Below are 15455 nucleotides of genomic sequence, written 5' to 3'. Positions count from 1 at the left end.
GCAAACAATTTCTCTTTCTATGACACACCTACCTATTGGAATTTCATGATGACTTTTAAAACATTGGCTTAGGGGCTTCCCTGGTGGCGCAGTGGTTGAGAGTCCGCCTGCCAATGCGGGGGACACGGGTTCGTGCCCCGGTCCAGGAAGATCCCACATGCCGTGGAGCAGCTGGGCCCGTGAGCCATGGCCGCTGAGCCTGCGCATCCGGAGCCTGTGCTCCACAACGGGAGAGGCCACAGTAGTGAGAAGCCTGCGTACTGCACAAAAAAAAAAAAAAAAAAAAAAAAAAACATTGGCTTAGGATCATTAAAGCCAACAGCATTAAAAAATAGCTTACAACTTTCAAAAATAGTATAAAAGTTGAACATATCCTCTCCCTAACACACACACACAGTGTAATTCTGCACAAAGTCAGCTGACTGGGTGGTGACTTAGCATAAGGTCCTGCTTCTCAGGTCTGTTTGGACTGAACTCATTCCTCTTTGCTTAAGCTCTTAGCTCACATGCAAATACCTGCTTCTAGAGAGCTGAGGCTTGTGCTGCTTTGGGTCCTAAATTGATTGCTGAAGTTACAGGATTGAAATGCCTCGGGTAAAAAATTGAGTCAAAAGAAAAACATTAAGTCGACAGCTCTGTAAAGCCTGCTGCCTGACAGCCGGGGACGCTCCAGGGATGGAGGAACTGTAGCAAGTAAGGTCAGCAGAATTAACACTCAATTACCCCTGACGTTGAAAAGGATGAAAGGCTGTCCACGGAGGTTGCCCCTCCTTCAGACAAATTTCTGACTTCCGTGAATTTTAGGTTGACCCCTTTCTGTACACTCACTGTCCATACATGAAAGACAGGTCATTTATTTTCTCCTCCCAGCCCCGTTTAAAACTGTTCTCTTTATTATTTGTAACTGTTGTGGCCTCTAAGCACACACAATTGTATTAATACTGCTCCTTGTTGTGTCAATTAAAAGATGTATTCCAATTGCAAACCTTTTAATTCCTCTTGTCTCCCAACGGGATGGGCTCTCATAGGGTGTTGATTCCCATAAGCTGAGTGAGCATTCTCCTTCTACATATGAACACCTATGAAAAATACATGTTTCCCATATGCTCTGAACTTGATCTTAATAGGATTGTACTAGGTACCAGGTTGAACTTATATATTTTTTCTCAACATTGTTTTCCAGCTCCGTTCTTGGTAATGAATCATTTCTTGACCTCTGAATAGTCCTTCGTACATAAACCCCACTTTGAAAATATTTTCCCCTTTTTTTTTTTGCTATTCTAACAATCTTTATACATGTCTCTGTGTTTATCGAGTTCTCTGGAGGTATGTATCTGGAAATTCCTGTGTTATAGGGCGTGTACTAACACAGTTCTACTACATACTACCAGACTGCTCACCAAAATGGCTGTCTTAAATATTTGCAGAGTCACAAGCACATGTGAGAATAACTGTTTCCCGTCAAGCTTGCTGACATTGCTATTATCTGAATATTTATTTTTTGGTCAGCGTGTCTCTAAATTGATGCCTGTATTTTGGAATTCTCTGGTTACCTACCAGTAAGGACACATACCTCTTCATACCAACCATACCATTCCTACTTCAGCAATTTGAGCATCTACAGTCTTTGTACATTTTTCTATTGGGTGGCTTCTTGTTTTTACTGATTTATAGGAGTTTCTTAACTATTCTGGGTGTTAATCTTTTCTTGATTATATACATTGGAAATATCTTCTCTCCACTTATCACCTGTGTTTTAACTTTGCCGATAGCGTATTTAGCAGAGCAGAAATCTTTAATTTCGGTGTAATCAGATCTTTCCATCCCCCCCCCCCTTAGGTGCTTCTTCTAGCATACTTAAAAAAATCTTTCTTAATCTCAGGGTCATAAAGCTAGTCTTCTACTTTCCCCTCCCCCCTTTGCTTCTTTTATACTGAAATTTAAAATTTTTTAAATTAAAGTATAGTTGATTTACAATGTTGTGTTAGTTTCAGGTCTACGGCAAAGAGATTTCAGTTATACATATACATAAAACGATTCTTGGGCTTCCCTGGTGGCGCAGTGGTTGAGAGTCTGCCTGCCGATGCAGGGGACGCGGGTTCGTGCCCCGGTCTGGGAAGATCCCACATGCCGCGGAGCGGCTGGGCCCGTGAGCCATGGCCACTGGGCCTGCACGTCCGGAGCCTGTGCTCCACAACGGGAGAGGCCACAACAGTGAGAGGCCCGCGTACTGCAAAAAAAAAAAAAAAAAACCTATTCTTTTTCATATTCTTTTCCATTATAGGTTATTACAAGATGTTGAATATAGTTCCCTGTGCTATACAGTAGGTCCTTTTTAAAATCTATTTTATATACAGTATTGTGTATCTTTTAATCCCAAATTCCTTAATTTCTCTCTCCCCCCACCCTTCCCCTTTGGTAACCATGAGTTTGTTTTCTGTGTCTGTGTGTCTGTTTCTTTTTTGTAAACAAGGTCATTCGTATCATTTATTAGATTCCACATATAAGTGATATCATGTGACATTTGTCTTTCTGTCTGACTTACTTCACTTAGTAGGATACTCTCTAGGTCCACATACTGAGGTTTTAGACCCATCTGAGTTTATTTTTGCGTGTAGATTGAGATAGGGCTAGAATTGCATCTTTTCATTACAGTGAGCTCATTTTGCCAGCACTATTGCACATGATCCATGTTTCCTCTGCTCGTGTGTGATGCCACTTCTATCACAACTCAGTTTTGTATGAGTCTGGGTCTGTTTTTAAATTCTCCATTCTGTTCCATTGCTCAGTTTTTTAAATAACTGGACCAGAAATATAATCTTTTAATCATTACAGCATGTTCCATGCCTTAATATCTGGTAGAGTAATTCTAACTACATGGCTCTTGTTTTTCAGACTCCAGCTGGAATTTTGGTTAGAGCTGCATTGGTTTAATATGATCCTGGATAGTTATTTGCCTTCGATGTCTGCACATGTGGAATATACTGTCTCCAAACAGCACAATGACTCTGCAAAGTTAATTTCAAAAGGTCTACGTTTCTAGAGAAGGAATGAATTTCTGTGCTAAATCAAGCTTTCAATTTTGTAGTTGAAATCCTGTGATGATGGTTTTAGGAGCCCTTCCCTCACGGGTCCTCATTCATCACTGTATGCATTCACCCACTCGCCAAACAAAAACTGAGCACCCTCTGTGTATGTAGCACAATACTAAGTGTTGTCAACAAATGTTTCCAAGCTTCTACTTCACTCACATGTTTTAGACAAATCAACTGTACTCCTTTGTTGTAAAAGGAGTTAATGACTGCTTGGACAATGAGACTTTGGGGCATCCTTGTTTTGTGTTAAATAACTCTGCATGTGTATCTTAGAAAAAGATGTTGACACCGTCATGAGTTAATGTTGTCAGATTTGGACCCAAATGCTGGCCCATGTTCTCTGGAGGTCTGGACTACAGTCTCCATTCTGCTACCAATTCACAGGTCACTTAAATGACCTGAGCCTCTGTTTCCTCACTTGTAAAATTAAGACATCGGACAAGGCAGTTTCTACGGTCTCTTTCAGCTCTGAAATGGATTTGTGAGTCCTTGACAAGCTGGGCGTGGGAGTTGTTTCGTTCTACAGGCAAGCGTGCCCACGGGCCTGGGTAGTGAGGGGCCCGATGTTGAGTGGAGTGCTGTCCTGAGGGGGCAGGGGTGGAGCTGAGCTCTGAAAGGGTACGAGGCGGGTCACTGGAGAATCTTGGAGGTGGGATCAAGGGAAAGACACAAACCACAGGTGTGGAGGATGAAGGGTAAGTTTTTCTGGTTGAAATATACCTGAGCTGAGGTTGAAGGTCAGTGAGAAAGGTGAGGGTGTCAGTTGTTGATAACAGACCTTAAAGTCATGAATGTTCATGATATGATTCTTCATAATAACGTGGGCCCTCTGTCTACTGACACAGTGTAGAGGGAAGTCATATGGGATCCATTTGATCTTCAGCATCCCATCCTTGTCATATGAAGAGTTGTTAGCTTTCTTTTTTTTTTTTAATTGGGCCCTATCTCAATTATCCTTTATTTGTAGTTTACCTTGAATTACCGTGGTAACCTATTGAGGGTTTTCTTTTTCCTCCAATTCGCACTGTCTCAGCGCACGTACGTGTCACCGGCTCTTTTTTTTTTTAATTTTTAAAAATTTATTTATTTATGGCTGTGTTGGGTCTTCGTTTCTGTGCGAGGGCTTTCTCTAGTTGTGGCAAGTGGGGGCCACTCTTCATGGTGGTGCGCGGGCCTCTCACTATAGCGGCCTCTCTTGTTGCGGAGCACAAGCTCCAGACGCGCAGGCTCAGTAATTGTGGTTCACGGGGCCAGCTGCTCTGTGGCATGTGGGATCTTCCCAGACCAGGGCTCGAACCCGTGTGCCCTGCATTGGCAGGCGGACTCTCAACCACTGCGCCACCAGGGAAGCCCCTGTTAGCTTTCTTCTGCACATGAAACAGAGGCACAGAAGTTCAAACTGCCTATCAGCTTGTTATGATGGGGCTGACACTCGGTCCACATGCCTTCTGACTCCAAGATACCTGTAATTCCACCTCACCACGTGCACGGACCAGAGTTTTGATTTGCTGAAATAAGCACCTAGGAAGGACCTATGGCTTCTATACCCAGGGTCTCAGAATGAACTATCTTAAACCTGGTGGGTTTCTTTGACTGTCTTCAGCAACCAGGGTTCTGATGGATGTCCCCCTGATTAAGGAAGAATGTTCCACCACCCCCTTTAAAATATATCTCAGCTTATACCTGTTGTTGAGATAGACCTGCCACCCCTAGGGCTTTTTTTCTTTTGTTGTTATTTTAATTTTATTTTTTTAACATCTTTATTGGAGTATAATTTCTTTACAATGGTGTGTTAGTTTCTGCTTTATAACAAAGTGAATCAACTATATGTATACATATATCCCTATATCCCCTCCCTCTTGCATCTCCCTCCCACCCTCCCTATCCCACCCCTCTAGGTGGACACAAGCACTGAGCTGATCTCTCTGTGCTATGTGGTTGCTTCCCACTACCTATCTATTTTACATTTGGTAGTGTATATATGTCCATGTCACTCTCTCACTTTGTCCCAGCTTACCCTTCCCCCTCCCTGTGTCCTCAAGTCCATTCTCTAGTAGGTCTGAATCTATTTTTTTTTGCGGTACGCGGGCCTCTCACTGTTGTGGTCTCTCCCGTTGCAGACCACAGGCTCCGGACGCGCAGGCTCAGCGGCCATGGCTCACGGGCCCAGCCGCTCCGCGGCATGTGGGATCTTCCCAGACGGGGGCATGAACCCGCGTCCCCTGCATCGGCAGGCGGACTCTCAACCACTGCGCCACCAGGGAAGCCCTCAACTGTTTGTTATTCAGGCATAAAAGAAGGAAATCCTGCCGTTTGTGACAACACAGACAGACTTAGAGAGTATTACGCTAAGAAAAATAAGTCAGACAGAGAAAGACAGATACTCTATGATATCACTTACATGTGGAATCTAAAAAAAGAAAGAAAAAAAACGATGTAAGGTGATGGATGTGTTAATTAACTATTGTAGGAGGCATTTCACAATGTTTACATGTATCAGACCATCACATTGTACACTTAAATATATCGCAATTTTGTCAACTGTATCTCAAGAAAGCTGGTAAAGACATAATATAGAAGAAAATTGAAAGAAAATATTTCCAAGTTTAGTGAATATAGCAAGCTATTTTTCTTGCTCATTTACCCCTTATTAGGGCAAATGAGCAGCTTTATCTTCCTTTGACAGAAATTTTTAAGGCAGAAGTTTTTAAAAGATTTTTGGTTTGGGGACTATATCACTGCCACTAAGACTCAGAAAAGCAACTCATTAAATATAGACCTCATTTGTGATTCAGTAACAATAGTAGCTTGGGTCACAAATGAGGTGATAACCATTTTTGATAAGCCATTACTTTTTTAAATCAGGAACACCTATGGAACTTATCATTTAGAAAGCAATAATCACACATGAATTGATAGAAGAGAACTTGGAGAACATCTTATGCAAACTTCTCATGGGACAGATGAGGAAACTGAAGCAGCTTGTCTAAGTTTATGCAGCTGGTTCCTAGTGGGATCCTGGTAGTCCTGGCAACTTGATGGTACACTGGACATGAAATCCAGTGATGAATTTATAATGGACCCTAGAATGTAGGTACCACGAGGCAGAGGATACATGTTATGGTTATCACTAGATCTCTGTTGCCTAGAATATTGCTTGGCATCTTGCAAATAAATATTCAGTAAGTATTTGTTAGATTATTGACTGAACAATGATCCACGGGTGGCACTGAGAATGTCTGGGGTTTAGCAAAAGTTTCTTTGTAATAGGACATTCAACATCCATCCCATTAGTGTTTACTGAAGGCCCGATACATGTTAAGCTTTATGCCAGCTCCTGGGGCCACACCTGTGAACAGACGTGGGATGTGGCTTCACTCAGTCTTCATGGAGCTCGAAGTGACAGAAAAACACAAGGTGCAGGTGGAATTACAAAAGTGACGAGTGCTAGGAAGTAGGGGAACTGCCCCATGATGAAGGGATCTGACTGGTCAGAGAGTCAGAGAAGGCTTCCTTGAGGAAGAGGGTTCATCAGGGAGGAGGTGCTGCCTGCTGAATAGAGGGAGTTTCCTTTCACCATGTTTGTTCACGCTGAGAGTGAAGATGACCCCTTGGACCTAGAGTCTGTCATACAGAGTGAAGTAAGTCAGAAAGAGAAAAACAAATACCGTATGCTAACATATATATGGAATCTAAAAAAAAATGGTTCTGAAGAACCTAGGGGCAGGACAGGAATAAAGACGCAGACCTACTAGAGAATGGACTTGAGGACATGGGGAGGGGGAAGGGGAAGCTGGGACAAAGTGAGAGAGAGGCATGGACATATATACACTACCAAGTGTAAAACAGATAGCTAGTGGGAAGCTGCTGCATAGCACAGGGAGATCAGTTCGGTGCTTCGTGATCACCTAGAGGGGTGGGATAGGGAGAGTGGGAGGGAGGGAGATGCAAGAGGGAGGAGATATGGGGATATATGTATATGTATAGCTGATTCACTTTGTGATACAGCAGAAACTAACACACCATTGTAAAGTAATTATACTCCAATAAAGATGTTAAAAAAAAAAAAAGATGATCCTTGAAGGGTTTGGGGTAGTGTGTGTGTGTATGTGTGTGTGTGTGTACGCACGCATGCACACACGCCACCACACCCAAGAGACATGATCAGAACTGACCTTTACAAGGAGTTCTCTCCTCTGTAGTATGGTAAATAGTTTGGGGGAAAAGTCTCGTGGATCAGAGCCTCAAGGTCGCTGAAATAGACACTGAAGCCCAGGCAGTGGCATTGGAGACATTCAGGAGGTCTGGCGACAGATTAGAGATGGGAGATGAGCCAAAGAGAGGGGCCCAGGATTCCTCCTTATTCCTGCCTTGAGCTGACCGGTGACTTTCAGTGCTGAATCTTCGTCAAAGTAGAGAGGACTGGCGGATGATCAGATTCACAAACCAGGGAGGGGGTCCTAGTGAGGAGATGGGTATGGAAGATCATATAATAATGATTTAAGCGATTCTTGGAAAGTTACTTTCAAAAATTTTGGATTTGATCTTAAGGTATTATTGTGAATTATTTTACAGAGTTACACACAACGTCTTTACATTTAGATCAGGGTCACTGTGTACAAGGCCGAGTGATGGGTAGAGGAGGGCAGCTGGAGAGCATCCTGTTCGTTTCTGAGTGGAGGAAACTGAGGCCAGAGAGCTACTCCGACTTTCCCTCAGGGCCCCCAGCGACTTAGCCCAACTACCTCTCAATTTCCTTATTCTCATTGCTCACAGTTTTTTTTTGTTGTTGTTTTTAACATTCCTTTGAGTTGAGTTCAGGTTTGGGAAAATCCTATGAAGAAAAGCAAGAAGATTCCTCTTCCCCTGATTTTTGCTGGGCATCCTTAAGCCTCCCTGGGGAACCGAAAGTTTGATGGAAATCCTTTCATGCCAACCCACCATCTCTCTTTGGGGCCATAAGACTTTAACTAGAAACCAATATTTTATCTCATGTTTCAGACCCACACTCCAGAAATGTCTCATGTCAGCATGTGGCCTCCAGGCTGGGACTCTGAAACACATTTTTTTTTTTTTTTTTTTGCTGTGGAGGAACACTTAGAAATGTTCTATTTTGCTAGCAATAGTTTGCTAGTATTGTGGAAGTATATCTATGGTCTAGAATTCTTTAAAATATTTGACTTTATGATATTTGCATTTTGATCCTAGTAAAATTATTCTGCTAAAAAGACATATGTATCTTCCTCTCTGGCTCTGCCTAATGTGGCAGTGTGTGGGAGCAAAGATGTAATTCAGTGGAAAATGTGTTTACTTCCCCAATCTCTGAAATAATTCATAATTATCAAAAATTATAACAGTAAATTATAATTCTATTCTTTCCCTTACTAGTACATATTAACCCCACGGAGTCAAGCCATGATATGGCTAAGCTGATTATTTTGAAGATTACTTTTTTTTTTTTTTTTTTTTTTTTTTTTGCTATACGCGGGCCTCTCACTGTTGTGGCCCCTCCCGTTGCAGAGCACAGGCTCCGTATGCGCAGGCTCAGCGGCCATGGCTCACGGGCCCAGCCGCTCCGCGGCATGTGGGATCTTCCCGGACCGGGGCACGAACCCGTGTCCCCTGCATCGGCAGGCGGACTCTCAACCACTGCGCCACCAGGGAAGCCCTTGAAGATTACTTTAAAGCGGATTGGTCCACTTTGATTATTCACCTATAGATTATTCACCTATAGAATTTTAAAAAGTCTGCTAGACAATAGCTGATTTTGTTATGCTTCTGCTTTACCTCAACTAATAGGAAAAGGCCCAGGACAGAACACACAGAAGTTTCAGCTGAAATTTGTGGATGTCCGAATGTTCCTTGAGGATTCTTGCTTTGTCCAAGGGCAGGCAGGGCAGTGCACATGCTCTCCAGGGTCAGCTGCACTGCAGGCTGAGAGGCAAGTGTCCAGTGAGATGAACTTGGAGCACTAGGAAGATCCCAGACCTCCAAATGTTTTCTTAACTCTCTGTACCCAGGCTGGCAGTGTTTGAGCGTTGTTTCTTTGTGTAGTCAGTTTTTCAGTAGAACCCAATAGATCGATATATATTTTTTAATAGGACCTACTGGATTGATATAATACCTCCTTATCAGAAAAAACGGAGGATTGTATCTTGACAAATGTAGCAAGAGAACTAGTGATTGATGTCTGGTAATAGGGTGCTAAAGCAGTCCCTGGGGATCCAGCAAAATATAAATTTCACCTGCTTCCTAAGGTTTCCCAGGATTGGCCAGCTAAAGCTACAACTTGACACTTCAGTTTGGGCATTTATATTGGTACGATACTGCAATCATATCATAAAGCATGTTTACTCTTTATAGAGGGAGTTTGAACATATTTGGTATTTGTGTTTATTGTTGAGGTCTCACATAAAGCTGTGGGGTCCTGGGGATTCCATTATAATTCCAGTGTCCTAAGGTGAAGACCAGAACTTTGAATTTCTTAGTGGTTTATCCTTTTTCTTACCTTAGTAACTCTAGAGTGCCTCATTTTATGTTACAGTTGGAGTGATTATACATTTTTCCAGCTTTATTGAGGTGTAATTGACAAACAAAAATTATATATAATACAAAAATTATATATATGGTGCACAACTTGATTTTTTAATTAATTAATTTATTTATTTTTGGCTGTGTTGGGTCTTCATTGCTGCGCCTGGCCTTTCTCTAGTTGCGGCGAGGGGGGCTACTCTTCACTGCGGCGCGCAGGCTTCTCATTGCAGTGGCTTCTCTTGTTGCGGAGCACAGGCTCTAGGCGCACGGGCTTCAGTAGTTGTGGCACGTGGGCTCAGTAGTTGTGGCGCACAGGCTTAGTTGCTCCACAGCATGTGGGATCTTCCCGGACCAGGGCTCGAACCCGTGTCCCCTGCATTGGCAGGCGGATTCTTAAGCACTGCATCACCAGGGAAGTCCCATGACTTAATGTTTTGATATGCATATCCACTGTGAAATAATCACCTCAGCCAAGTTAATTATCATATTCATCACCGTACATAGTTACCATTTCTTTAATCTACCTTCTTAGCAAATGTCAAGTATACAATACAGTCGTGTTAACTATAGTTACCACACTGTGCATTTATATCTCTAGAATTATTCATCTTGCATAACTGAAACTTTGTACTCTTTGGCCAAAACGGGGCATATGATTTAACAGCTGGTCTCATAAGAGAACAGAGTAGTTGAAACACCTTGTAAAAGAATGTATTCAGATGTGAGCAACTGAGCTCAACTCAAAATGACTGAACAATAAGGAGAAGTCATCATCTTTCCCAAGAAGCTTGGAGGAAGAACAGGTCCTGGGAAGTTAATTCAGTGGCTCCACAGATATCAAGGGCCAAGTTCCCCTCATCTTTTCTCTCTGCCTTTTGTCCTCAGGCTGCTCCCTCATGACTGTAAGGTGGCTAATGCAGCTCAAAGTGTCCTGTTCTCAGACAACACTGAGGCCAGAGGACAAACCAGAGCTCATACTTGTTTTATGTCCCATCTTAAGAGGGAGGAAAATGTCCCCAGAAGAACTAGCAGAAATCTCCTATGTCACAGAATGGAGTTGTGACTTATGCCCTTGCTGACCCCTCATTGGCAAGGGGAACAGGGGACCTGGCTCGGAGAAGACCCACCTTCCCTGGAGCTGAACTGGGATTCTGGAGCGAGGAGGAGGAATGTTTAGTAGGCAAACAACACTGTCTGCCACGTCCTTCCAGCCCTGGCGGTCTCGAGAATTCCACACTCTGGTCAAGCTTTTCAGATGATTGCGTCACTGCCGAGAGCTTCCATGTTGTTTTGAGTGAAGCTGCTTGTGGCCAGAACAAGGAGTTAGAGATGGGACCTCAGAACCGGCTGTGCTCACGGGGTCTGGTCTCAGCCTTTCCAGGTCTTACTTTCTGTTTGCACAAATAGGGGCTGGGTATCTGACCCCTGGCATGTCTCCTAGGACTTTTGGGGTCCCCCTTCTTGTTTAAATGACCTAAGTGGTCATGAACCGTCCCAGAGGAGGCCCCTCATGGACCGGCCTGTGGCTGCTGATGTGATGCCCATCCCAGTACGGCTCAGGGGAAGCGAGCCACATTTTCAGGCCCAAGCTTTCTGGCCACCCTTCTAGGCTGCCTCAGCTTCGCACCTTGACCTTCCTCAGTGAGTCTGATGTGGTTAATACTGAAGACTCGCTAATAATTAGAAGTGCATGACCCAGGGGGAAAATCTTACTAAGTTTAGTTGAATCGAGGAAAGGCTTGTGGGAGAAAGAGTTGTGATTACTCAGGCTAAGAGTCTAGTTGTGAGTACTCAGGCTAAGTCTAGAAAATGTACATTTATGTGGTGAGAGAGCAGACCAGTGAAAACTACGAAATAAATGTGAAGAAAATAATTGGATTTTGAATGTTAGGATATACGATGGGTTGGTTTCTAAATATTTAAATGCAATTAAGATAGAAACACACTATATAAAATTTTTGTCTTCTCTCATCCTTTTTTTTCTGTAAGGGAAAAAAATATCTAACTAACAGAAATGGAAAGCAAACAAGTTAAAAACATTTCCAGTAAAGGAAATATGCAAGAAGTAGTTACAGAAATGTCCGTAATGGTTTTAATTTTTCAGGTTTATGGCACACGTTCCCAGACACATTGCTTAATAATGATTATCTTGGACAGACTCAGGTTTTTCTTGTCACTGTTTGCTTCTTTCCATGAAGCAAACATCTGAGGGAAACATCTTAAACTGGATCCTCTACTTCTAAAGAATAATAAAACTTTTATATATCTATTTTTTTTCTGTTACTAAGAAATATGTGTTCTTATATTACATCTGTAGTTTGGCTAAGGCTATATCCCTAGGTGAACATCTCCTTTGAAATGATTATCTGAAAAAGTAATCTATTAATAAGTATTTGAGCATGTAGTAGGATGTAAAACAAACATCCAGTTACATGGGCCAAGTTTTAGACTTTGGATGCTTGACATTGTGTAGATCTATACAAAACACAATTGATCACAATAGCACAGTTGATTTTTAGCATAAATCAAGCCTAACCCACAAATGCCACTTATCGAATGGGTGAATAATAGTTTCAAAGAAATGGGAGCCTCATCCAAGTTATCATGAGTATGTGGCACCATTAGTAAGTAGTCTACCATTAGAATATTGGCTCAAGTTTGGGAAAACTTTGAACCATTTTGAACCACTAAATTCCAGGTAAACCAGAAGATATTGCTGCTATGCTATGGGTATAAGTCCCTGGCTGTCTGTCCAGAGATCTCCTCAGCTGCCGGATCTTTGGCTTCTGCTGGATTTCAGATGGTCCGGCATAGTAGCTCAGATGAACTATAGACATCTTTTACATACAAGCAGATGTTATACGTAACAAAACCTCAGACCAAGTCAAAACTATGACTTGGGGCTTCCCTGGTGGCGCAGTGGTTGAGAGTCCGCCTGCCGATGCAGGGGACACGGGTTCGTGCCCCGGTCCGGGAAGATCCCACATGCCGCGGAGCGGCTGGGCCAGTGAGCCATGGCCGCTGAGCCTGTGCATCCGGAGCCTGTGCTCCACAACGGGAGAGGCCACAACAGTGAGAGGCCCGCGTACCGCAAAAAAACCCCAAAAAAACAAAACTATGACTTGAACACAATTCATAAATGTTGCCTTTATGTTTTGCTAATATTGTCTATGCTCTGTTATATATTGCTAAGGATCAGGGTTAAAAGTTCTATAACATTCATTCTAAACAAACAGCTGGAAAAAGCTTGCAAATTGATAAGGGGTTACGTTCTCTTTTTAATTTCTCATTCAATAAATAACATGAATTTTCTAGTTGGCAAAAATGAAGAACTGTTCAAAATGCTATTATTAATTAATAGCAGTTTATGATGAGCAAAAAAATATTATTTTAGTTTGAAAACATTTTCATAATCTTTTCTAGGTCCCTTTGTAGTTTTTTTTTTTTTTTTTTTTTTTTTGCGGTACGCGGGCCTCTCACTGTTGTAGCTTCTCCCGTTGCGGAGCACAGGTTCTGGATGCGCAGGCTCAGCGACCATGGCTCACGGGCCCAGCCGCTCCGCGGCACGTGGGATCCTCCCGGACCGGGGCACGAACCCATGTCCCCGGCATCGGCAGGCGGACTCTCGACCACTGCGCCACCAGGGAAGCCCCCCTTTGTAATTTACTAAAGCAGTTAGTTGAAAAAGAAAAGACAATAAAATAATTACTTTGTCTACTCATCATTGTCCCTGAGATAATGGTTGTTTTGATGCTGTGAATAGGAAATTGCAAGAATAAAACAAATATTTTTAGAGTCAATTATGAGCCAATCGCTTTCAATGCATCTTGCAGGGGTATGAAGTGTTATCCTCATTTTAAAAAAGGAGGAAGGTTAGGTTCAGTGTGGTTAAATTGCTCGCCCAAATTCTCACCATTAACAAGTGGCGGTCCTGGGTTTTAAAGCCACGCTTGCCTAACTCCAAAGCATAAGCCATCCAGACAGAGCACGAGAAAGATTTCCTCTGTCATCAACATGCTGAGAGAAATTCAACTAGGTCAAATGTAAGCTACTGTGCAGTACGTTTCTTCCAGGAATCTCAAATTACAGACGAACAATCTGGTGTGATGGTTGCTATCACATGCTCATTAAACAGTCACACAGTCTCCGGCCAGTTAAGAGAGGAACAGCGCGGAGCTGAGGGACCTTCCCAGACAGCATTAACCCTGTTCTCAGAAGTGTGTTGAAAGGAAGATGACGCAGCGTTCTCGACTTCCCAGCAGTAAGGTACACTTTCTAGGTCTAACAATCACCTCTTTCAGACTTTTCTGAAACTGTGGTCTCTTCCAAAATAAGAAAAATTATATAATGTAGTGAGAAATAGTTTACTCTTGATTGATAAACTGTGAAGGTTTCTATGCAAAGCTTTTAAGGGTCTTAGGGAGGAACACCTGGATGTCTAATTTCAGCACTTGTGGAATTTAGAAAGTAACAAGACAAAATGTAATGTGTAGGTTAGACCACACAATAGAAAGTTGTAATAAAGCTAGTATGAAGCCTGTGAAGCAGTCTCCTCTGTGTTTATGTGAATCAGGTGCACTGTAAATAAATTCAGGAATCTCCAACTTTGAATTCTTCATCCTTGAACATTTTATTTTGTATTGAAGTACAGTTCATTTATAATAGTAAATTAGTTTCAGGTGTACAGCATAGTGGTTCAATATTTTTACAGGTTAGACTCCATGAAAAGTTATTACAAGTTAATGGCTATAATTCCCAGTGCTATACAGAATATCCTTGTTGCTTATCTATTTTATACATAGTAGTTTGTATCTCATAATCCCATATCCCTATCTTTCCCCCTCCTCCCTTCCCTCTCCCCTTTGGTGGTTTGTTCTCTGTGTCTGTGGGTCTGCTTCTGTTTTGTATATACCTTAATTTGTTTTATTTTTAGATCCCACATATAAGTGATATCATACAGTATTTGTATTTTTCTGTCTGACTTATTTCACTAAGCATGATATTCTCTAGGTCCAACCATGTTGCTGCAAATGGCAGAATTTTAATCTTTTGTATGGCTGAGTAGTATTCCATTGTATATATACACCACATCTTCTTTATCCATTCATCTGTTGATGGGTACTTGGGTTGCTTCTATATCTTGGCTATTGTAAATAGTGCTGCTATGAACACTGAGGTGCATGTATCTTTTTGAATTAGTGTTATTGACTTTTTTCCAGATATATACCCAAGAGTGGAATTTCTGGCTCATATGGTAGTTCTATTTTTAGTTTTTTTGAGGGAACCTCCAGACTATTTTCCATAGTGGCTGCACCAATTTACATTCCCACCAGCAGTGTACAAACGTTCTCTTTTCTCCAGATTCTCTCTAACATTTGGCATTTGTAGATTTTTTGATGATGGCCATTCTGACAGGTGTGAGGTGATATTTCATTGTGGCTTTGATTTGCATTTTTCTAATCATTAGCGATGTTGAGCATCTTTTCATGTGCCTGTTGATCATCTGTCTGCTCAGGTCTTCTGCCCATTTTTTGTTAGGGTTGTTGGGTTTTTATTCATATTGAGTTGTATGAGCTGTTTATATATTTTGGATATTTACCCCTTGTCAATCATATCATTTGCAATATTTTCTCTCATCCTGTAGATTGCCTTTTCCTTTTGTCAATGGTTGCCTTTGCTGTGCAAAAACTTTTAAGTTTTAATTAGGTCCCACTTGTTTATTTTTGTGTTTATTTCTTTTGCCTTAGGAGACAAAGCCAGAAAAATATTGCTGCTATTTATGTCAAAGAGTGTTCTGCCTATGTCCTCTTCTAGGAGTTTTATGGT

Source organism: Mesoplodon mirus (assembly GCF_964341445.2).
Source record: "Mesoplodon mirus genome assembly, chromosome: 4".
Lineage (NCBI taxonomy): Eukaryota > Metazoa > Chordata > Mammalia > Artiodactyla > Ziphiidae > Mesoplodon > Mesoplodon mirus.
Note: the sequence above shows the minus strand (reverse complement) of the source record.